The 26,045-nt window shown below is 41.4% G+C and overlaps 1 protein-coding gene across 1 annotated transcript in view; it reads right to left on the bottom strand.

Annotated features, from left to right (window-relative positions):
* The window catches only part of PKIG (cAMP-dependent protein kinase inhibitor gamma), a 100,554-nt gene extending 80,844 nt beyond the window's left edge, over positions 1–19,710 (bottom strand). Inside the window, exons 1-2 of the mRNA XM_089896946.1 lie at positions 19,558–19,710; positions 14,435–14,511 (exon numbers count right to left, since the gene is read on the bottom strand). The gene's annotated coding sequence lies outside the window, so the exon portion shown is untranslated. The remainder of the gene's footprint in view (positions 1–14,434; positions 14,512–19,557) is intronic.
* Between the last annotated feature and the right edge of the window lie 6,335 nt (positions 19,711–26,045).

Genomic DNA, 26,045 nt, shown 5'->3' with positions numbered 1-26,045 from the left:
TTCAGCAAAAATTGAAAAACACACACATACGCAGATAAAGCATACAGCAAAACGTTCACGCGGTTTGATCTAGTTATTTGATACAGATGTTCACTGTACTCAAATTTTTTTCTGTATGTTTGAAACTTTTCATAATAAAAAGCTGGGGGGAAATCTGTCTAGCCCCCATTAAGTGAGAGGTCATAATAGAGGCAAGGAGCACAGATTCTAGAGCTTCCCCTCTCGTGCCTCAGTCTCCCCGTCTGTGACATGACGATAATAATAGTACCTACCCACAGAGGTGTTAAAAAGGATTAAATAAGTTAAATGGAAGCTGCTTAGACCAGAGCCTGGAACAGAGCAGGCACTACTGAAGTCACAGCTATTACTACGGTGAACAGTCACCCACCCACACACCTGCTGATTGCTCCATCCCAATTATTTGTACAAGCAGAAAGGTTGGGAATTCTTGACCAGGAGTGATTTTCACACAATTTCCTTCCAGTCAGATCCTTTCTCTCTCTCCCCATTCCTGTATCGCCTCCAGCCAGATAGGTACTACTTAGCCTCTGACACTCAGTGCATTTTCTTCCATCTCTTGACCTCATTCTCTCCCCAGCCCACCTGAATGCCTTTTCTCCTTCCTCTCTCCTAACTCTTACTCATCCTTCAGGACTGCGGTCCTTTATGCAGTTAGCTCTGAACGGCTATGAACAGACATGGAGAACAAAACTTGAAAGGTAAACACCCGCAAACGTACAGGAAATAGTGTACACTTAAGGCCAGGCACCAGCTCCTCTGTGAGCTTTGGCAGGCTCAGCCATCACTTAGCTGTCCTCCTCTGGGGTCCTTCTTCCAGACACTTAGCATAAGACTGCCTTGAAGTGTCAACTACCTTTCAATTTGCAAATCTAAACAGACTTTAAACTCCTTGAGAACAAGGGCTACACCTTTCTTTGCTATCTATTTTCTTAGGCTTCTCACAGCCCCTTGCAGTGGATGCACAATGAAATCTTTCTTCGACCCAGGCTGCTGCATCTGCTCTCTGAAGAACCTGCCCTTGTTTTTAATGCAGCCTCAGATATAAACATGATCCAAAGGCTTTGCCCCACACAAAACACTTCACTTGACAATACCTTTCGTGCTCACATAAAGCAGAGGGTGGTCCCCAAACTTCCAAGCTGCATGTCTGCGTGTTTGGAGGCCAGGGCACATGGAAGTACTGATTGGGTGTCACTTGGTACCCCCCCCAGAACATATCGAAAGCCTAGCATGAGCTGGGTCTTCTTTTTCCTCCCAGCAAACCCATCATTCTGCCTGAATTCTCTATTGGGAGGACTAATGTGATTAATGGGTGATGCTCTGAAGGTGACAGGACCAGAGTCCTTTTCCTGCTGTGGTCTCCAAAAGACCACACACATGGTGACACAGGAAGGGAGAAAAAAAGCATCGCTGCAGACCAGGACTTTGGTCCCAGCACCAGAGCAGAATTCCAGTGAGCTAAGCTGGACCATGCTGTTTATATGGATCCCTTGCTTAGAACCTTCCAGTATCTCCCACTGTACTTAGAATGAGATCCACCCTCATCTTGGTCTGCAAAGCCTGAGGTGACCCGAGCCCTGACTACTGAAACCGTACCACTGAAACCGTACCACTCCCTCTCATTGCCTATCCTCCAGCATCATGGTCCTATCTGTTCTCTAAACAGGACAAACTCAACTCTATTTTAGGTCCTTTGTTCCCATGGCTTCAAGTCACAGTTCTACTACTTACTACTGTGTGACCACAGACAACCTACTCAATTACTTTGAAACTCTGCTTCCTCATCCAGAAGTATTTATCAAGTGCCTACTACATTTGTGTCCTATTCTAGGCACAGGAGATAAAGCAATGAATAGAACAAACAAGGTTCCCACTCTCTTTAGCTCACCTTCTACTGGACCAAAGGCAATTAAATAAAAAAATAATTTCAAACAGAAGTAAATTCTATGAAAAAATTAAACAGAGCAATAGGACAGGTGAATGAAAGTGGATACAGCAGGCTAGATTCAAGGGATCAGGAAGACTGCCTGAGGAGGTGACATTTGAGCTGAGATCTATTATTAAGGGAAACTGGGTAAAGGGTACATGGGATCGCTCTGTATTATTTCTTACAACAGAGTATGAATCTACAATTATCTCAGAAAGCTGAAAAAAAATCACCCTGGCTACTATGTAGTTACTGTGTACATACCTACATAATATGTATACATACATGAAACTTTTTCAATAACTTTAATAATCTGTTTTATTTAACCCAGCATTTCTTAAAGTATCATCATTTCAACATGTAATCAACATAAAAATCATTAATGACATATTCTTGATCTTTGTACTAAGTCTTTGAAATCCATTACGTACAATACATCTCAGGTCGGACCAGCCACATTTCAGGTGAATAGCCACGTATGGCTAACAGCTACCATATCAGACAGCACAACTACAGAGTTCTATGGAAGGTCTTTGATTATAAGCATTGAACTTCCACCCTCCTTTCTCTCTGTACTTGCTCCTCACCCTCCAGTTTTATTGAGATGTAACTGACATATAACACTGTATTAGTTTTACGTGTCCAACCATAACTCTTGTAGTGGGACAAGAAGGGAAGCAGAGATACTGGCAAGCAGGCCGCCGCTGCTGTCACAGTTCACAGTTTGCAGCCGCAGCAGTGTGTGATTTGCTGTTACGGCAATGTAACCAAATGGACCTGGTGTGGCCAGGACAGTGGAAGAGATCAAGGAAGAAGGTCTGTAGCCTAAGCAACTGGGTATTTTGAGTCCTATCTACCTACCAGTGCTGCTGTAAGATTAAAAGAGCTAATATGTGTAAGACACCCAACACAATGTTAAGCACACAGTAGATACTCAATATATGTCAAAAATGAAAGAAAATTCAATCCTAAAGCTTCAGTACATAAAGAACTAAGGTACATTTCAGATACTGGATAAAATCTCCCAGTTCCTTCAGAAGTTAAAACTAGTTCCCAACTTCATTTTTCAATGATTAACAAGGAGGACCAAGCAGTACATTTAGACCCCTTTCTAACGTCCTTCTCAATCAAAGAAACATAAACATGTATCACAGTGAAGTAAAGGATTCCCACAATTATAAAAATACTAAGTTTTTACTGTCAACCCTCTCAATCTAGAAGTTTCAATTCGATTTAAATTAAAATTTAAATTAGAAGTGACATATCTTCTAATACAACACTGGCTAGATGACTACTAGAGGTGATTTGTGCAGGATCTTTTGAAAAGAAGTATCACCAAAATATACTGGAATTCCAGGAAAAAACAATCGAGTAAAGAGCCTGTGTAATAAAACATTTAAATAGAACAGGCTATGGGAAATAAAGCTAAGAGATCATATGTCATTGGGGCCAAATAGTGGAATTAAGATCTTGCTCTTTTTGAGCTAAAACTGCATTTTGTATTTATTTGTTTCTGTTATTTGGAGATACAGAATGGGGGGTTAGTTTCTTTGAATGAAGATGTTTATAAAAGTTCAAGACGCTATAAACTACAAATGGTAAGAAGGCCAAATTTTTACTAACTGAAAGAACAAAAATCAAACTTTTAAAAAGTGAAACCTAATGGCAAGTGGTAGTTTGAAAAGGGAAGGTCTTCCTGAGAATTTAAGTTTAGGGCACTGACTTTCTGACCTGGACTTATATAACTCTCATACCCAGGAGACATGACAGTTAATTGTCCTGTCGAAACACTGCAGAAATTTATTATAACCATCAGGGATATTCCATGTCTCTTCCCACAGTATCTACTAATTCTTATCTCAGACAGATATGTGTATATGTGTGTGTGTGTGTGTGTGTGTGTGTGTGTGTGTGTGGTTTGGATGAATGTTCTGCATAATTAGAATTCTTTGCAGTACTGAGGAGAGAGCAGAGTGTTTAAAACGTAGTCTTCATTTAAAAGAAAAGAAAACTGATTTTTTAAGAGGAATTCTGGTTTTGGGAAAGCTATTTTTAATTAAGAGTTGAGCAAAGTTTTATATGAAAAATATAGACAAATGAAGATACTGTTTATATTTCAAAGATGGTGAAACAGATTCTGCTACAAAATTTTTCCAACATTAATCCCCAGCCAACCGTTCCTTAGGAAAACTATTTTTATCCCTTTATCAACTTGGTTGATAAGTATTTCATTTCCAGTGCAAATATGGACAAGCTATATAAAGCGAAATTGTTTTCATGCTTTAGAAACAAACATTTTGCAAATGGAAATGAAGCTTATTGTACTATAATGTTTATTTGCTAGGCTGACAAATGACTCTGGGGCCCACTAATATCAGGAAGTCTCCAAACAAGTGTCCATACAAGGGACAAGCTTGACTCCCAAAAAGCTCCAAAGAGCACAGTTCCTCCAGATCAGAACACCACTCCAGAAAGTTGTGATTAATGTTCATTAATCCAGAACACATTTACATGCATGATTCCACTGCCCTGTGTGGTAGACAGGATGCTATTAGCATTCCTATTTTTCAGATGAAGAAACTTCAGTTCAGAAAGTCTGATGTCCAAGGTTACTAAGTGCCACAGCCACCAAACTCAGCCCCCTCAAGCTGTGCAGCAGTGACAGTAATGGCAATGGCAGTGATGGCGGTGACAGGGGCAGCACCTGAGTTGCACTCACCATGTGCTGGGCATTGTTCTTGACACTGTTCATGTGTCAGCTCATGAAACCCTCACAACAACCCTGTGATGGAGGCAGGCAGGTTTGTCTCTGGGCCACCAGCCTCCTCTTTCTCCACGCTGCCCGTCATACAGGCCCTGCTTCCTTCCCCACAAAATCAAAATGGGCACCACAAAGTCTTCACGTTCTCTCTACCCAAATCAAAAATTAGCTCTAAAAAAAAAAAAATAGCTCTAAAATGTTAATTGTTGAAGCTAGATGACATGTGATGGGGGTTTCTTTACACTATTCTCTCTACCTTTATGTTTTCAAGTCACCTTATAAACATTTACCATTTTTTTGCTCTCACATGGAATCTAAGCTATTGAAGAGGACAGAACACTATCTACTAACAATGAATTCAAAGGAAACATTATGAAAGATGGCTATGTAATAATAGAAAGTGACACTCATTCACTCTTTACAGGAACATAAATTGAGGGCCCGTATGTTAGGACGTGTAAAGGTCCAATGAAGGACTGCTGTCCTCAACAAGCTAAGCGTTTAGTAGCAGAATCAAAACGAATGCAAAAGTAATTACAAAGGAGGACTATTTGTGATAAATGTAATAAAAAGAAAAGTTCAAACCAAGTGCTATGTGAATTGGAAAAAGAAGTCGCATCAGGACAAATTGCATTACACTGATTTTTCTAGGACAGTCCAAACTTTTTGGTGTATTAAACACTAAACATTACCTAAAATCTGCAAATGGCCCACAAAAAGAAATGGAGCTAAATCCAAAAGCAAAATTAGGACTGGAATGTCCACATGCCCTCTGTTATGGGATTATAATGATTTCTAGACCAAAATCCAGGCCTCTCGGTAAAAAGGGGCTAGCATTCCTCCCAAGTCCTTAGATTAAAACATACTGATTGGAGAAGGTTTTGCTGTAAAGAAGCTCAACGGTGCACCATCTCTAACACAAAACACTGAGAAATAATATAAATGTCCACCAACAGGGTTTGGTGATATCATTCATTTCAACGGATGCACAGTAATCCCTACATAACAATTTTAAAAGAAATAAAATAGAAGCTCTCACCCTGATGGGATCAGGATTAATAATGGTAGAATCCATTACAGGAAATGATTTCCAGTTTTTACTGGAAAGCCACTTGTGAAGTAGTCCAAAAGCAAAAATCCTACATTTTGATGAATTTTTTCTCCCAGTCTTTTCAGTGGTCTCTTCCACCTCTAAATTGACAAGAACTTTTTTATACTCATTCATTTTTACCAGGTCTTTTAAACATTCAACTTATTTTTCACAAAAGCAATGTCTTTTTTTGGTCCTCATTTTTTTTCATTAGTTTACCTCACAATTATTTTGTAATTACAATAACAAGTAAAACTGGGATAAACAGGCTTGGGGGCAAAGCCAACTGACTCTTGATTCTCATCATCATCGTCCTGGCAAATGCTTATAATGTGTCTAGTATGTGCCAGCCACCGTTCTAAGTACTCTACATACATTAAGTCCTTTACTACGCAATAACAGTCTAAGTACTACTGTGACCATCACTTTACAAATAAGGAAACTGAGGCACAGGGAAGTTAAGCAACTTGCTCGAGATCTTACAACTAGTAAATGGCAGACTGAGAATTCAAACCCAGGCAGCCTGGTTCTAAGTTCGCGACTCGGACCACTAAAACTCCCTAAAACCAAATGGAAGAGAGCTGCAGTGCGCTGGTGCTCTAGAGCAGTGCCGTCCAACAGAGCTTTCTGCAATGATGGAAATGTTTTATACCTGGGCTGCTGAATTCAGTAATCACCAGTCACATGTGGCTACTGAGACTGAGAAACTGGATTTTTAATTTAACTTTAATTAACTAAAATTTAAACAGTAACATGTGGCTAGTTGCAATTATATTGGCCACACCATGATATATATATATATATATATATATACATATATATATATCACAATGTGGTTAAATGGAAAATATGAATTATAAAACATTATATCAAGTATGTCTCATTACCGGATTAAAAAACCATGAACAGAAAGATAGTAAACACATACAAAACTGTGGTTTCCTCCAAAGGGAGGGTATGGAGGACACGGTTGGCTGCGCGGTGGGCACTGTGCATTGCCAGACCTATAGCCATTTTCTCTCTCTTCCACAGCAAGAGAATTCCCCTGCTGCTGGGAACAGCGACGTGTCCAGCTAAGAAACTACATTCACCAGCCTCCTTCACAGATATAAATGGATAATGAGATGTAAACTGTACGTGCCGGCTGGGGCTTCTGGTACTTGAAAGGGTGTCCTTTGCCCTCCCTTCTCCTACTTCTTCCCGCTTCAAGGAAGGACTGTTTGGTTAGAGAGCCAGAAGCCCACTTGTGACCACAAGGTGACCATGAGAATGCCAGCCGTGTGCTAAGGATGGTGAAGCAGAAAGAGAAAAGGCTAGACTGTCGCACTGTGGCACTGCCATGCCAGCAACAGACTGCCTATTTCGGACTTAATGTTTTTTGAAAGAAAAATAAATAACCCGTCTTACTTAAAGCCTTGTTACCAGCAGCCAACGCAAATCCTAGCTGACCAATCTACTCAGTGTCCATTCCTCCTAGTCACAGAAAAACTTTCTTCCTAACAGACACGCAATTCTGTTCCTGATTGGCCTAAATATAATTTCATCCCCCTCGTAAATAACTTGTTTAGGAACCAGGCCGAGGCCAATAAGGCATGGCATTGCCCTGGTGACAGGAAGTGGTTCAGGAATGGGCACATGACCCAATTCAGGCCAATGACATTGTAGGATTAGTATGGGGGGGTGGGGGCTTCTGAGAAAATTCTCATTCTTAGCAGATCAGAGGAAGGAAGGATCTTTCTACTGCTTTGGTAGGTGCCGTACATGGATCTGGGGCCCAGAACTGCTGCCCATATTTTGCTGCTGGCCTGAGGATGAAGCCAACACCCCAGGGAGGACACAACCAAGAGATTCACAGGGCAAGCAGCCTGAGACAGTGGATTACGTTAATGCTGAATTCTGTCCTACTTCTGGGGCAAGTACAAGTTATGTGAGCCAAAAAATATCCCCACTCTAGAGAGATCATCTTAGAGGCAATCGACTAGGTGCTAAGTGTTATTCAAATATTGTGAGAAAGGCAAATGAGTGAGGTCTTCCCAAGGGGCATGCAAAGTTGGGCACTGGGTCCTTAATATTTCTGTGCCTTTTCCATACAGGCCTGATAAAGAAGTTATTATACAATAAGTTACCAAATACTGAGTTACTTAGGAGAACTTTTTGTTCGTCTACAGGCTTTTCCAAAGAAGGTTACTGAATAAGTGCACGTTTCAAAGGTCTTATAACAATCCTAACAGTTGGCAGATAATGTCAAGTACTTACTACCTGCCAGACCTTGTGCTGAGCCCTTTATCTCATGCAATCCTCACAAGAGATGAGGAACTCTCATTACATCCATTTTACAAGTGAGGAAATGCTGAAGCTTAGAAAGAAAGGTTAAGTAAAAAAAGAAGCAGACTCACAGATACAGACAACAAACTAGTGGTTACTAGTGGGGAGAGGGAAGGGGGAGAGGCAATACAGGGGTAGGGGGAAAAAGGGTTATTATGAAATTATATAAAATAATGTTTGTGAAACTTTTGAAAATTATAAAGCACTACAGAATTTTTAGAAACTCATTCAATAAAACAATTAAAAGTTAAATTTTTTTTAAAAAGATGATCCTCCTATTCACGTGCTAATCACAATAAGGGCTTTTCTATAGTTATCAAGCAAAATAAAACATTTTTCAAACATTAAAAAAAAAAAGAAAGAAAGGTTAAGTAACTTGTAGAAGAAAGTAGAAAGGGCCAAGATTTGAACTCATGTCCAAAGGACTCCAATGCCTCCTAACCATGCCTTTGTACTGCTTCCTTTGGACACATAAGAACACATCTATGATTTCCGTGAGACTGCACTATTTTTAAAATATTCTGTTCTCTTGACCCTCTAAGTATACTATACTCATCAGAACACAAGTCCCAACTTTTTGGTTTGGAAAAGATGGCCATACATACCACATACAACAAGCAGAGATCATCGAGAACCACTGAATGTTAAACCCTATGCACACAAGAAAGCAATATAATTACATATGTTTAATTTACGTTGAAAATTCAGATTAGATAACCAGCTCTTCTTTTTCAAGTTTCCTTTTGGTGGTAAGTAGAAGCACATAGCAGGTAGGCTTGTGGAATTGGGAATGGGAGAAAAGAAGATAACTCACAGTTAATAAGCCCCTTGTAGCGGTCTCATTTTATAATGGTTAACTCTCAAAGGGCCTCATGAGATATTTCACAGATAAGGAAACCAAGACTACAAGACCTTGCCCGAGGTCACCGTGATCTGCCTGAAATCCAAGGTCTTGTTCTTCCCGCTATACAACTCTGCATTCCTACAAGTTCTAGCATTTTCAAAATACTGGCTGAAAGAGACCAATGGCTCTGAAGCCACAGGAAAGCTACACCATTTTTAGGAGCCTCTCTGGAAATATCATTTTAATTAAGTTTCAGTTACTTTCAATCATAGTGACTTCAGCTTGAATAGATTATCCATAAGAAAAGAACCTAAATTGAAAAGATCTAATGCCTCAGATTTTAACTTAAAAACCACAAGGAAGGCTTCCCTGATGGCACAGTGGTTGAGAGTCCGCCTGCCGATGCAGGGGACACGAGTTCGTGCCCCGGTCCGGGAAGATCCCACATGCCGCGAAGCGGCTGGGCCCCTGAGCCATGGCCGGCTGAGCCTGCGCGTCCAGAGCCTGTGCTCCGCAACGGGAGAGGCCACAAACAGTGAGAGGCCCGCGTACCGCAAAAAAAAAAAAAAAAAAAAAAAAAAACACAAGGAAACAGGTATTATGTTTTAGATAAACTAACTTATAATATATACAGTATTTATTTTCTTAGGCAGCAAAATACAATCAGTAAGCAGTAGAATGCTAGGCTTTGGTACAAGAGTTCAAACAGAAACACAGTCTAGTCCTAGAAGTACACTGGCTACAGAGAATCACTTTTTAAATAAATCACCCCAATCTGCCTCATATACGACTAAACAGCCTCATAATAAATTGTTTATGAAAACTTAGAAGTTATATTTTTAAATGACATTTGTATATGAAACCTTCATTCTCTAGGCAGTTGAGATGCCCAAATAGAGAATGTTACAGCATAGAATTACTCTGACACAAGTAAAAATTAAATTAAAAACAAAAACGAAACATTTTGCTCTGTTTCTTTGTTTACAAGGTATCACCTGCCTATGTATCTCCCCCAAATCCTACCATTTTCAGAGCCACTCAACTAGGTGCTAATCTCTCTAATATTGGCAGCTATTAGCTGTCTCAAACCAAAGGAATCATTTTTTCAGTAAGAGGTGTGTGCCACCAGTCCATATGGAAGCCAAGGCAGCAGCTGAAAAATGAAACTGAGCAGGGGGTAGCAGGAAGCTTAACCAATCAACACTGTGAAACATATTTCAGAAATAATAGACACATAGATCAACGGAAGAGAATTGAGTTGAACTGCCCAGAAATAAACCCACACATATATGGTCAATTAATTTTATTCAAAGGAGTCAAGAATATACAATAGAAAAAAGATCGTGACTTCAATAGTATCGGGAAAACTGGGCAGCCACATGCAGAAGAATAAACCTTGACCACTTCTTACACCATATACAAAAATCAACTCAAAATGGATTAAAGGCTTGAACATAAGACCCGAAAGCATAACACTCCTAGAAGAAAACAAGGAGGGGTAACCTCCTTGACATCAGTCTTGGCAAAGACTGGATCTGACACCAAATGCAAAGGCAACAAAAGCAAAAATAAACATGTGGGACTACATCAAACTGAAAAGCTCTGTACAGCAACGGAAACCATCAAAAAAATGAAAAGGCAACCTACAGAATGGGAGAAAATATTTGCAAATCACATACCTGATAAGGGGTTAATTTCCAAGATATATAAAGAACTCATGCAATGCAAAGAAAAACAATCTGACTAAAAAAAACCGTCAGAGGACTTGAATAGACATTTTTCCAAAGAAGGCATACGAATGGCCAACAGGTACCTGAAAAGGTGCTCAACATCACTAATCATCAGGGAAAGGCAAATCAAAACCACAATGAGATATCACCTCACACTTGTTAAGATGGCTTTTCTCAAAAAGACAACAGATTACAAGTGCTGACAAGGACGTGGAAAAATGAGAACCCTTGGGCACTGTTGGTGGGAATGTAAATTGGTGCAGCCACTATGGAAAGCAGCGTGGAAGATTCTCAAAAAATTAAAAACAGAACTACCATATGACCCAGCAATTCCACTTCTGGGTATTTGCCCAAAGGAAATGAAATCTCTATTTTGGAAAATGATCTGCATCCCCAAGTTCACGGCAGCATTATTTACAATAGCCAAGACATGGAAACAACCTAAGTGTCCATCAACAGATGAACGGATAAAGAAAATATGGTGTGTGTATATATATACACTCACACAATGAAATACTAGTCAGCCATAAAAAGGAAATACTGTCATTTAAAACAACATGGATTACAGAGTGAAATAAGTCAGAAAGAGAAAAACAAATACCGTATACTAACACATATATATGGAATCTAAAAAAAAAAAAAGGTTCTGAAAAACCTACGGGCAGGACAGGAATAACGATGCAGGTGTAGAGAATGGACTTGAGGACACGGGGAGGGGGAAGGGTAAGCCGGGAAGAAGTGAGACAGTGGTATGGACATATATACACTACCAAATGTAAAATAGATAGCTAGTGGGAAGCAGCTGCATAACACAGGAAGATCAGCTCATCAGCTAGGTGCTTCGTGACCACCTAGAGGGGTGGGATAGGGAGGGTGGGAGGGAGATGCAAGAGGGAGGAGATATGGGGATATATGTATATGTATAGCCGATTCACTTTGTTATAAAGTAAAAACTAAAAACAAAACAAAACAAAAAACATGGATGAATCTTGAGGGCATTATGCTAAGTAAAATAAGTCAGACAGAAGACAAATACTGTATGATCTCACTTATATGTGGAATCCTAAAAGAAAACCGAACTCATAGATACAGAGAACAGACTGGTGGTTGCCAGTTGCCAGAGACAGGTGGCAGGGGTCCGGGCAGGGGTAGATAGGTGAAATGGGTGAAGGTAATCAAAAGGTACAAACTTCCAGTTATAAGGCTAGTAAGTCCTGGGGATATAACGTATAGCATGGTGACTAGTAAAAATAACGTTATTTGTATATTTGAAATTTGCTAAGAGAGTAAATCTTAAAAGTTTTCATTACAAGAAAAAAAAACTGTAACTATGTGTGGTGATGTTTGTTAACTAAACTTGTGGTTAATCGTTTCATAATACATACATATATCAAATCATTATGGTGCACAGCTAAAACTGATACAATGTCATATGTCAATTATATCTCATATTTTAAAAATCCTTCTAATACTGTTTTAATCATTTAATCAATAAGGAGAGGTTAAAAATATACATAAATTAAGTTCGTTATCAAAAAAGAAAGAAGAAAAAAATGACAAAAAAAAAGGAAAAATAATCATAGCAGCTAATATTTACTGAAGGGTTCCCATGAACAGGCTATGTTAAGTGCTTTAACTACATAGGCAATCCTTAGAACAACTGTAGCAGTAGGTACTATTATTAAAGAACTTACTCAACGCCACACATTTATTCAGAATATTACAATATTCAGAATATGGTAAAGCCTTGAAACTTTGCTCCCGCATTTACTGGTTGATTCTGAGCAACAGACACTCTCGGATTCCAGTCTCCACAGCTTTAAAATGTTAACTGCACGACACAGTGCAACATCTGCATTTCCTAGGCCTCCGTGGCTGGTGTCACTAAATACCCCACCCACTCATGTCCTAGCCAATCCTAATCAGGGCAGGAACAAATATTAGGACTACTTTTGTTACCACTGTGAGCCTGGGAGGAATGGCTGCTCTCACTCCACTGCCATGCCCCAGAAGCCAGCCAAGAGGCTGAGTCAGTTTCTCCACAGGCCCAGTCCTGACTTCTCTCCTTTTCCCAACCAACTCATACTGATGAGACTCCAGCATGCTTTCAATGATGTCAGTGCTGTCTGAAATCATCTACCCCACCTCAAGGGTAACAGACAATCGAAAGTATCTATATATGAAAATCCCTGGAGAGTTCACATTTCTCCATGCATTCAATCCAAATGGAATAGTAGAGGATTAGGTTATTGGGGGTAACGTAATTTTGGTTAACTGGCGGTCACCCAAAAAATCTTTTAAATGACATTCTAAAATGGATCAATGTACTGCACTATTTTGTAAGTAGTAGATTTGAACATAATTGAACCCTTGGCTGAGAAATTTGCTACATCTCAGGGTGGTCATCTAAACACTGGAACAATATGGTTTTGAACATGCCCTCAATGTGGAATACATTTTATACCGTTGGCTTACACATACATAAAAAGGGCTGAAAAAACGTTTTACAAAAGAAAGCTTATTCTTAATATATGAGATATAATCTTTCTTCTGTTCTATTGGGGTTTTTTTCCCACTAAAAGAAAAAAATATGCTGGAACTCCTCTCCCAAATAATTCCTCTACCTACTAATTCCCAACCTACTGTAGGTAACAACCTACGGTTTGCAAAGCACTGGTACAAGCAGCCCTTCACCGTGTGGTTTTGCCAGCACATAAGACCAACCCAGAAAAGCAATGTTGTAAGTAACCAGTATTGGACAGAACATACAGGCTGTTTTCTTAAAAAATATATATTAAGCTGAATTATTAACTGAGGGAATTTTCTCCACCTACCAGAGGGGAAAATACATGACAGTCGTGCAAAGGTTTCCTTTAATCAGGAGACAGTGGGATTTAACAGAGCACATGACTTGGCATCAGGAAAACCTGTATTCATTTTGCAACCCCCCCCCCCCATGAAATCAATCTTGGCAATGATAATTAACAGCTGCTAAAACCATTCTGTGAAAGGCTACTGAGAAACTTACAATGAAGGGATCGTTCCAACAAACACCTGAACCCAATGATCAATCTTAATATCACATAAGGTGAGAGCCAGCCTTTACTGCCTGCTGATATGATACACAGCACCACCCATAAAGTACAATGGACAAAAAAATAAAGAGAATGGAGGAACACATTAAAGGGATATAACCAGCCAAATCCAGAGTAGTTGTACAGGACAAATGACCTGATTTTTCAACAAATAAAGGGCAAGCGTGGGTGTGGGGGGAGGAGAAGAGACGAAATTGCTATAGATTCAAAGATTTACGAGACTATCACCCAGATGTAATAGGTGGTCCTTGTTTGGATCCCAATTCAAACAAACCAACTGTAAAAAGACATTTATGAGATAACTGAGGAAACTGAATACCAAGCGGATACTAGGTAATATTTAGGAATTACTATGTTCATTTTCTTAGGTGTGATTATAGGGAGAAAAAGGGGGTGAAAAAAATCCTTACCTCTTAGATGTACATTAAAGTATTTATAGATGAAATGATATGATGTCTAGGATTTGCTTTAATATAATCTAAGGTGGGGAGGGAGTGGGGGCTATAGATCAAATAAAACTGACCATATGTTGGTATCTGTTGAAGCTGGGGTATAAGGTATTATACCATCTTTTGTACTTTTGTATATGTTTAAAACTTTCCATAATAAGAAACTATAATATAAAAAGAAAATAAGAAAACCTGGATTCAAACTCCGGAATTCATTAGATGTAGGAGCTGGGAGGTTTCTTAAATCCTTTGATCTTCAATTTCCTCATCTGAAAACAGAAATGATAATCCCTATTTAAGAGTTACTGGGAGGAATGAAATGAGATCATGGGTTCACATCTTTCCGACATGCAGCTCTCATAAACTGCAAAACACTTAAGAACATCAGCACGATAGTTAATTCCCTCTCTGCAATGCTCTGGAAGCAGAGACACATTACAGGTTTGTGGGAATAGAAACAGGTAATAAGCTGAATCCATTTGAACTCTCAACAATTTTTGTTTTGTAGTAATCCTTTAATAAGACACTGTTTACTTCACTGGCCCCTTTCTCCCCAAAGGAGTGTCAAAGATATTGCAATCAATTGCAGGTCTTGCAGCTTCCCTGGTGGCACAGTGGTTAAGAATCCACCTACCAATGCAGGAGACGCGGGTTCGAGCCCTGGTCCGGGAAGATCCCACATGCCGCGGAGCAACTAAGCCTGGGCGCCACAACTACTGAGCCTGTGCTCTAGAGCCCGTGAGCCACAAGTACTGAAGCCGCGTGCCACACTACTGAAGCTTGTGCGCCTAGAGCCTGTGCTCTGCAACAAGAGAAGCCATTGCAATGAGAAGCCCTCACACTGCAATGAAGACTAGCCCCCGCTTGCCGCAACTAGAGAAAGGCTGCGCGCAGCACCGAAGACCCAACACAGCCAAAAATAAATAAATAAAATCTTTAAAAAAAAAAATTGAAAGTCTCTAACTTGAGCTGTTTATATTTCTTGTTTACTTTCCCAATTATATTTCCCCTGCTAAAGATAGAAAGTAATTTTCAGGAGACTGTGTTAAGATACAACTGAATGCAATTAGGAATCAAGGTAATCTAAATAGGACTTTGTTTAAAATATTCCAGGTGCTTTGAGAAGAATAGATTTGCATCTTCCAGCATTAATGCTTCATCTCAAATAAAAGGAAATTAACAAAGGTTCAAGTCTAAGTAACACAAAGGGAAATCTGTCACTATCTGGCTTCAGCCTGCAGAATGGGTTGGCGGGAGCCAGGGTGATCTTTCTATAATGCGAATCTGATTAAGTCATTTCCCTTCCTTTCAATGGTTTCCCTCTGCTTTCAGGAAAGAGTCCAAACTCCTGAACAAAAAGGCTCAGGTGGCTCTCCAGCCTTATTTCCTCCCTCCTCCCCTAGTCTAAGCCCCTTCTCCCCACAGGCCCCCAAGGCTTCATCCTCCACTCCTTTCTCCCTTACCTCTTAGTTGTCAAGTCCTGTTGATTCTCCTGAAATGTCTCTCAAATCTGCCCACTCCATTCCATTCCTGCTGCCACTGCCCTAGACCAGGCCCTTTTTTTTTAACCTTTACTCCCCCATCTCCCTAAATAGGATATATCCTTATTGCTTTTTCCAATTATGAAAGCCATTCATGCTCATAAAAAAGAAAAATAAGGCAATAAGGAAAGGAATAAAAGTCTCCCCATGATCTCAGGACACAGACATAAAGAACTTATCTTTCTGGCACATTCATGTTTGTAGCAGCATTATTCAAAACAGCCAAAAGGGGAAAGCAACCCAAATGTCCATCTATGGAATGGATAAACAAAATGTGTTCATAAATACAATGTAGGTACAAAATGTGTATATCCACACATGGAATATTATTTAGCCTTAAAAAGGAAGGAAATTCTGACACATGCTACAACATACACAAACCTTGAGGACATGATGTTAAGTGAAAAAAGCCAATCGCAAAAAGACAAATATTGTATGATTCCACTTATATGAAGTATCCAGAGTGGCCAAATCCATAGAAACAGAAAGTAGAATGGCGGTTGCCAGGAGCTAGGGGGAGGGGGAAACGTGGAGTTGTTTTTTTGTTTGTTTGGTTTTTTTTGCGGTACGCGGGCCTCTCACTGTTGTGGCCTCTCCCGTTGCGGAGCACAGGCTCCGGACGCGCAAGCTCAGCGGCACGCGGGATCTTCCCAGACCGGGGCACGAACCCGTGTCCCGTGCATCGGCAGGCGGACTCTCAACCACTGCGCCACCAGGGAAGCCCCCGTGGAGTTGTTTTAATGGGTATAAAGTTTCAGTTCCACAAGATGAAAAAGTTCTGGAGGTTGACTGCACAACACTGTGAATATCCTTAACACTTAAAAACGGTTATGATAAGTTTATGGGTATTTCACCACAATTAAAAATAAAAAATTGTTTTAAACAACTCATCTTTCTAGACATTTTTCCTATAAATATGTATGTATACACTTAAAAAAAACAAAAATAGAAACATACTGTCATCTGTTTTTCACACCTAACCATATGATGTAAACATCTTTCTCATATATATGGCTCCCGCCTCCTTTTTTAACAGCTGACAGTACCCATCATATAACTGCATCATGATTTAACCAGTCGGCTTTCAGTTTTTCAATATTATAAAAACATCACAGTCAACAAGTTTGCATATTTTCTCATCATGTCCATAACAGACATCTGGTTTTTTTACATGCCTTTTTTTCTGGTATCCATACCCTGATTTTCCCAAGGCAAAAATACCTCCTCTTCACACAAGCACCCATCCTGACCCATATCTCCAAACCTCCAGCCAACTCTTATTCTATCTGACTAGCTAGGCACATTTATTTTAAAGTTTATTCCTAGGTATTTATTTTTCATGTTGCTATTGTCATTTCACCTACAATTCCATCTTCTTACTATTGCTTTTTGTCTCTCTTGTAGCTTGCTTATTTTTAACTCAATTCTCTTGAATTTTCTCAGCAGATAATCGTATCAGAGGCAGACAATCGTATCATTTAGGTAGCGATTAAGAGCAAAAGCTCTGGCTCAGGCAGGCCTGGATTCAAATCCTGTGTGACCTTGGCTAAGCATTTTTTACCTGCATTTCCTCATCCATCAGCTAGGAATTACACTAGAGGCTATCTCCCAGGGTTGATGTAAAGATCACGTTTTCAACTGAGACTGCATGGGGAGTGCTTAACACAATGTTAGTTCAATAAATGTCTCCTATCTGTTGAGAAAGAAAATAGAACTTTCTCTCCATGCGTACATCTTTTACTTATTTCTTCTGGTTGCATTACACAGGTGTGCTCCTTTTCAGCAATTACCTTGCTTCCCACGTCTCCAAAACTAAACAAAACAAAACAAAAAAGCCGTCATCAGACTCTTTGCAAAGGATCTGTGCTGTGGATCGCATCCACTCTCACATTCGCTGGAAAGTTGTGCCATTGATTTTCCCCTTCATCTCCTGTATTTTCTCTCCCTCACTACTGGCTGTTTGCCATCAGCATTTAAATCTGCTTGTGTCTCTCTCCTGCTTAAAACGACTTCACCTGATTCCCCAATTGCTCTCCAGCCTTCTCGCTTCTCTTCACAGCCAAACTTCTTGGAGCTGCCTACACTTTGCCTTTACTTTCTCACATCCCACTCTCTCCTCATCCCACTGACATATTACATTGAACCTTTGGAACCTGCCGATATTATAGATTCCACCCCCATCATTTCACCAAATCTGCTCAACTGGGTCTTCAGTGACCTCTATATTTACTTCTGCAAAAGGCACATTTTAACGTTTAACTTCTTTCACTTGAAATCTCAGCAGCATGCAGCAAAGTGGACCTCTTCCTTGGGCTTTACTACACTCTCCTAGTTCTCCTCCCACTTCTCTGGCCATTTCTTCTTGGTGTAGTTCCAAGTGAATGGTTCTGCCTAGAGTGTACAAGACAGTGGCCCTGAATGACCTGGGCCTTCAAAAGAAAAAAGAAAAAACTCTCTGGATGGGTCTCTTCCAATACTGATTCAGTCCCAGTTGTACTGGACTGCTTTTGTCTCCATGAATGTACCTTTAATGTCTGGAATACATGCCATGAGGGCAGGAACCTGATTCCTTACTACTTACACAGTGCCTGGCACATAACAGGTGCTCAGTTAATATTTTTTTGAATCCCCATAAATGAAGAGCTGCAATGTGAAAAACAGACTGGAGAAGTGATGAGACCAAGAAAGAACAAAAAAAAAAATCCTGGTCTTTTGAAAACCATACCTCTGATCACGCAACACACACTCACTGCCTGATTTAAATCGTGCTCCCCACTAACCCCCATGACAAAGTCCAAACTCAGGAGGAGATACAAGTAAAGTTTTTCTTCTATAAGAAGAGCACCTGCTTATCTCTCAAACACACCGAGCCAGATCACTTCCACTTCCCGGAATCTGTCTCTAAACAGGCTATGAAATCCCTGCAGATGCCCAAGAAGCCTGCACTCTCTCCCCAAGACCTTGCACTGGCCGTTCTCTCTACCTAGAAGACTATGCACTCCACCAGCTTCATCTTCCGGCCAATACAGAGGCAGCCTTCATGTCTCATTTTGGAAATCATTTTCTTTTGGAAACTCTCTTTGACCATCCTCCCCAACCTCACCTCCGGAAATCTGGGGTAACTGCCTTCTCTGTGCATTCACAGTCCCCTGTATGTCCAAAATCATAGCTGGAACCACAATGAGTTCCTATTTATACCTTAAATCTGTGGAGTTCCCTGAGGACAAGATGTCTCATTCACTTTTTTACCCCTGGCAATTAGCCCAGGCCCTGATACACAACACATGCTCAATGATGGACCTCCTTCTAGTAGTAGTAGTAACAACGAAAGCTCCCAAGGCTTACCTGGAAGGATTTGAAATATATTATTTGCTTTGTAATAAGCTTCTAAGATAGGTGCTATCATTATCCCCATTCTGCAGATGGGAAAACTGATGGACAAAGAACTTAATCCTCTCTGGCCCCAGAAGAGTCGCACAGACGCACATTTTCTGCAATTCTGAGTTATTCCTCGGCCCCAAATAAGAAGAGCTTTAAAAAAAAACTTTCGAATCACGCCAATGGCCCCCAAATATAATAAACAGACCAAAGCGCTGGACGGGTAAAGGGCAAGAGGGGGCGCAGCCCTGGCGCCAAGAGTGGGGGGAGCGGATAAAGGTCAGGCCCCGTCTCCTTCCCGGGAGTCCCCAGCGGCCCAGCCCCTCGCCCGCTGAGACGACTCGACGCCGGGAACCGCGCGTTAGGACCGCGACTGCCCGCCCTGCCCCTGCTCACCTGCCGTCCCGCCGCCAGCCGAGTCCGGGCCGCTGGCCCGCAGCGCCTCCCCCGGGCTGCCTGGCGCCCGCCGAGCGCAGCGAAGCCCGTTGCCTTGGCGACCGGAGCTGCCGAACTCCCGCGGCTCGCGCTACGGCGGCTCGGAAGGGACTAGAAGGCCTCGCGGCCCCTTCCGCAGCCCCCTAGCGGGCGGAGGAGGGAAAAGCGGGCGGAGGCGGGGAAAGCCGGCGGAAGTCCGGGTCCGGAGCGGAGGGGGACCCGGGTAGGGGTTGGCAGCCTCAAACTTGGCCCGGAGGGACGGGAGAAGGAAGGAAGCTTTGGGGGAAAGGGGGGCAGCCAGGCCGGGGGAGAACTTGGGCTTCATATCCTGCCTGTGCCTCAGTTTCTCTGTCAGCTGAGATGGAGAGTATTCCGGGAGATGACGGAGCCGCAGGCGGAAGCTTGCTAGACTGGGAATATTTAAAGACGTGAAAATTGATGTGGGAAGGGTGGCACATGCCTCTCCCTCTTTAATTTCCAAAACGGTGGTGGGACAAAGAATTTTTTTAAAAAAACTAGAACAAGAAACAAAAAAAAACTTGTTTCTTTGGGCTCATGGTGAGAATTTGATCACCAGATTTAATTTCAATATGAGAAATAATGTACTTTAACTCGTGACTAGCAGTTATACTTCCTGGAATAATCCTGCAGATAATCTTGGAACATGAGCATAAAGAATATTCATTGCTCCGTTGTTTGTAACAGCAAAAGGGCTGAGACCAGTCTAAACGTCCATCAGTAACAGATTAATTATGGTACATCTGTAAAATGGATTACCAGAGAAAGAATTAACAGGGACTGAGGTAGATACAGATACAGTTTCCATATAGACCTAGCTTCAAGCTATGCATATAGCTGTTGACTGAAAAATAATAAAAAAAAAAAAAGCACAACCTAAAAGTTGAGAATTATGTTTTATTTGGCTGGACACAGCCTCTCAGACAGCTCGCCACCAGGGAAGCCCCAGATGGTTATATATATTTTAAGAGAAGATTTTATGAGCCCAATTCTTACATTTCCTCTTATCTAGAAAAGCACTAAAATCTTTCATGGTGATGTCTGCTTCTCGTGACTAGCAGCAACCTTCTGCAAAAATGTGTGCTTGATTGCATGTACTCCCCCTTCACCAAAATCACATACACAGTGACCTTCCCCCCTACCTCTTTGGAGCCGTTTCTCAGAGCTATCTGAAATGCTGTCTCCCGGGCTATAGTCCTCATTTTGCCCCAAATAAAACTTAACTCACAAGTCTCATGTTGTGCATTTTTTTTCAGTCGACATATGGCAGGCAACATTTTTCACTTCACACAGCGATAGTCTCCTAACTAGCCCTGTCTTTGCTTCTACTCTAACTTCCAACCCTGCCCCAGTCTCTTCTCCACCCAGCAACCAAAACGATCCTTTAAAAATGTGAACATGGGGTTTCCCTGTTGGCGCAGTGGTTGAGAGTCCGCCTGGCGATGCAGGGGACGCAGGTTCGTGCCCCGGTCCAGGAAGATCCCACATGCTGCGGAGCGGCTAGGCCCGTGAGCCATGGCTGCTGAGCCTGCGCATCCAGAGCCTGTGCTCTGCAACGGGAGAGGCCACAACAGTGAGAGGCCCGCGTACCGCAAAAAAAAAAAAAAAAAATGTGAGCATGATCACATCCTTCCCCTGCTCAAAACCTTTAAGTGTGCTGAACAAAATCTAGAGTTACCATGATCAACAGACCCCGTCCGCTTCCAAGTGAACTACCTCCCTGGATAGCTGTCCAATCCCATCTCTCACCATTTTCCTTCTTGTCCATGCTCCAGCCACCCTGGCTTTGTGGTTTTTAAGTTAAGCATACTTCTATCTCAGGGCCTTTCCTCTTGCTGTTCCACATTGGGACCACTCTTCCTCCAGATATCCCCATGACTTCCTCACTTCCTTCACATCTCTGCTCAAATGTCAGGTCTTCAAAAAGACCTGCCCTGCCTATTTAAAATAGCAGACCCCACCAACTCTGTCTTCTCTTCTCCTGGTTTATTTTTCTTCGCAGCTCTTGTCAGTATCTGATGGAATTTTATACATTTATTTGTTGCCTGTCTCTTTTTGTTCCCAGTGAGTTTAAGGTTCTTGCCTCGTTGTGAAAGAATTTGGAGACAAAGCAGGGAGGTTAAGAAAGTAAAGTGAGAATTTATTTAAGCAAGAATCCACTCTTAGGGGCTTCCCTGGTGGTGCAGTGGTTGAGAGTCCGCCTGCCGATGCAGGGGACACGGGTTCGTGCCCCGGTCCGGGAGGATCCCACGTGCCGCGGAACGGCTGGGCCCGTGAGCCATGGCCGTTGAGCCTGCGCGTCTGGAGCCTGTGCTCCGCAACGGGAGAGGCCACAGCAGTGAGAGGCCTGTCTGTGTACGGCAAAAAAAAAAAAAAGAATCCACTCTCAGAGGGAGAGGGCAGACAGGTGAGGAGCTGCTGCCCTGAGCTTCTCTGGCAAGCTGGTTATGAAGGGCATACAAATGAAGGGGCGAAATAGTCACTGGGGAAAGAGGAGTTTGGGGGTCCTATTCCCTGATTTTCATCCCAACTCCATCTTCCCGAGGGGAGGAGGGATTTTTGTCCTTATTTAGTTTAGATCAGAAGTGTCATGGCGTTGGTGCATGATGGGTACTTCTAATCTGCTAATTTAATAAGGCTAATTTTATTGTAATGAGAGTGTAATGAGCAACAGGTTACATTTGGATGCAGGAGATTCCTGCCTTTCCTCAACTTTCTTTGTCTGCTTCCAGGACACTTATCACCCAAAATGTGTGGTTTCCTGTTAGTCTGGAGGTTCCTGCTTTTCTCTGTCTGACTATGGACTCCTACTGTTTACAAGATGCCTGACTTCCTCCCACCTGGCCCCTGCCCCTATTTTTCTGCTCATACCTAGCTACCTGCCTGCTCTAACATTTTCACTACAGCATAAACTCTTTTAAGGGCAAGCATTTCGCTGTTCCCTGCTGTCCTCTCATCACTGGGAACAATGCCTGGCACATAGTAAGAGCTTGGTAAATATTTCTTGAATGAATGAATAAGTGATGTGATATAAAGAATGTACAACACCACGTGGTTGGAACGCTACAACAGGTAAACGGGGAGTGGTAGGTAATACATACACAGCTGGCATATGCATACAAGAACTCTGGAAGGAGATTTGGGAGATGGCGGGGGGCGGGGGGAGTAAGCTAATACATTTTCACTGTATGTACTTGAGAAATAAAATACTGCCTGCCATATCAGTAAACAAAGGATCTAGCTACTACATTACAGCCTCCCGTGTGACAGTGAACCCTGAGGGAACTCAGGAAGGAAACAAAGAATGCCTGCCATCTAGTAGTCATCAGACTGCAGCCACTCCCAGCGGCGCAGCTTGAGGAATCTCAGGATGAGAAAACACAGGATATGCACCCAGATAGCTGAGGTGCATATCAAAGGAATGATTTCAGTGAGCCCAAACTCTGGCATCTTGCCATACATAGAAAGTGCTAAATTCCTTAACTTGAGATATCTAGTTTTCTTTTACTAAGAGTAGCCTTTTGTTCCGACTACCTTGGTGGTGTTGCAAAAACTCCTATCTGTCCTGGCTTCCCCCTTTCCTCTTTGGAACAGTTTTCTCAGCCTTTATCTGAGATGCTGTCTCCTGGGCTTTAAGTCATAAGAATGTCTGCCGAATAAAACATAACTCTCAGCTTTTAGGTTGTGTATTTTTTTTTCAGTCGACATTCTTTTATGCAGTATTTTAAAAAAATCAAGTTCTAGTAATTGCAACGAGACAAGAAAAATGAAATGTTTAAGTATTAGAAAAAAAGAATAACTTATTGTTTATAGATGACATGATTGTTTATATAGAAATTACAAAAATTCTATATATACATTATTAAAGTTAATATAAGTTTTGCAAGCTTGCTGAATACTAAGTCAATATACAAAATCAATTATATTTCTATATACCAGCTACAAATAGAAAATTAAATTTTAAAAGATAACCTCTAAATGGACTTGAGGACACAGGGAAGGGGAAGGGGAAGCTGGGACGAAGTGAGAGAGTGGCACTGACATATATACACTACCAAATGTAAAATAGATAGCTAGTGGGAAGCGCAGGGAGATCAGCTCAGTGCTTTGCGACCACCTAGAGGGGTGGGATATGGAGGGTGGGAGACGCAAGAGGGAGGGGATATGGGGATATACGTATGCATACAGCTGATTCACTTTGTTATATAGCAGAAAGTAACACAACATTATAAAGCAATTATACTCCAATAAAGATGTTGAAAAAGAAATAGAGAATCCAGTTTAAAATGGGCAGAGAAACTGAACAGTTTTCCAAAGTAGACAAAAAAGTAATTAACAGTGACATTAAAAAGTGCTCAACATCACTAATCATCAGGACACAAATCAAAACCAAAATGAGATCTCACCTCACCTTTCAGAGTGGCTATCATGCAGACAAGCGATAACAAGTGCTGGCAAGGATGTGGAGAAAAGGAAATAAAGCTATCATACGTTCCAGCAACCCCACTATGGATACATATCCTAAGGAAATAAAAATAGGGTATTGAAGATATATCTTCATTCCCAAGTTCATTGCAGCATTATTCACAATAGCCAAATTATGAAAACAACCTAAGTTTCTCCGAAGGGATGAATGGTTAAAGAAGATGTGGCATACATACATATAATGAAATACTGTTCAGCTATAAGAAAGAAGGAAATCTTGCCACTTTCGACAACTTGGATGGACCTTGAGGATACTATGCTAAGTGAAATAAGCCAGACAAAGAAAGACAAATAATGAATGGTATCATTTATATGTGGCATCTAAAAAAAAAAAAAGGTCAAACTCATAGAAACAGAGTCAGATGTGGGCTGGAGGATGAAGGCATTAGGGAGTGGTTGGTTAATGCATACACACTTTCAGCTATAAGAAGAAAAAGTCTGAGTAGCTAATGAAAACATGGTGACTATAGTTTATCACACTGTATTGTGTAATTGAAAATTGCTACGAGGACAGAGCTTAAATGTTCTGAACAGCAACAACAACAAAAAGATAAATGTGTGAGTTGAAATATCCGTTAATTAACCAGATCGGAGGAATCCTTTCACAATATATAGACATCAAATCATCACGATGTATACTTTAAACATCTTAAAATTTTATATGTCAATTATACCTCAATAAAACTGTAATAAAAATTAACACATTAACCTAAAAAAAAAATCAAGTACATGGGTTACCTTTTGAAACAATATATAGGAGTGTAAGTGATCAGATCATTCCACCCCCAAATATGCCACTTTGGCATAAGGATTACCTCCAGCTGAAGACACCTGAGAAGTAGACACAGAAAAGGTCTCTGCCCTCCCTCTATAAATTTCCCCTTGTGACGGTGTTCCCCCATCTCCTCTCTACCAGGAGGGGCAAAATTTAACCACAGGAGACAACTCTAGATAGACTCTCATCGGTGAGAGGAATCTACAAAACAAACCTTCCTAAAACAACTCTTGTCTTCCATTAGTTTCTCCCATATATTTACCTTCCTACAGGCTGCCCCCTAAAAGCCATAAACCCCTTTCCTTTGTCTTATCACTTCTCTACAAATTTAAATTGTATCGCTCTTTGTCAGAATGGTATAAAAGCCTCCAAGCCTAGCTGGCCCAATCACTAAACCTAAGAGGTGCGGGGGAAACTTTTCCTTCCCTCCAGGGGGGAAAACAGCCTAGTTTTGACTGTATGAATATGGGCGGGGCTGCTCTGTGTGACAGTGAGCTCTGCCCCCCGCCCCCCCGCCGCCCCCCCACCCCGTGCTCCCAGAACAGATGTTGCTGAGGGATTCTTACAGGCGGAGGTAGGAAATTGGAGCAGAGGATCTCAAAGATCCGCTCTCCCCCACCTCTGCCACCTAGACAAGGCACACTTAACCACTTAGGGTCAGAAACACTGAGAGAAGGGCAGGGTCCCACATTTGGGAGGACTAATGCTTGCAGGTCAGAAAGTGAAAAACCCTTCAACCGCCGGCTAGACCCATTGTTCCTCACTGAACATAAACAAGTGCTCACAGAATATAAACAAATATCAAACAAGGCCACTCTGTGTTTGGAACAAGGCACAGACAAGGCCACTCAGGAACCAAAATATGACTCAACATCCTCCTCTTCTCTAACATGAGTGGGTCCTGGTTCTTTTTCAGTGACAACTCTGGCCCTGCTTTAATTCTCCTACCTTCTGGATAAAAATTAAGATACCTGTTACAGAATTGTCCCTGCTTCTTGACTGTGCCCAATTCAAAACTGTTCCCTACTTCCTTAAACCCCTCTTAGAGGTATCCAGTACAGACCCAAATCCTACAATAAGTTCTTCCCATCTCCCTCTTACCAAGATACCTCATGGTTTCTCTTAATGCATTCTCCCTTAACAAACAAGATAAATAACTCTAATTCATTTT

Source organism: Delphinapterus leucas, chromosome 15 (genome assembly GCF_059928025.1).
Source record: "Delphinapterus leucas isolate spDelLeu-1000000601 "Yukka" chromosome 15, BTC_Dleu_Yukka2, whole genome shotgun sequence".
NCBI classification, from domain to species: Eukaryota; Metazoa; Chordata; class Mammalia; order Artiodactyla; family Monodontidae; genus Delphinapterus; species Delphinapterus leucas.
Note: the sequence above shows the minus strand (reverse complement) of the source record. Positions and strands in the feature narration are given on the sequence as shown.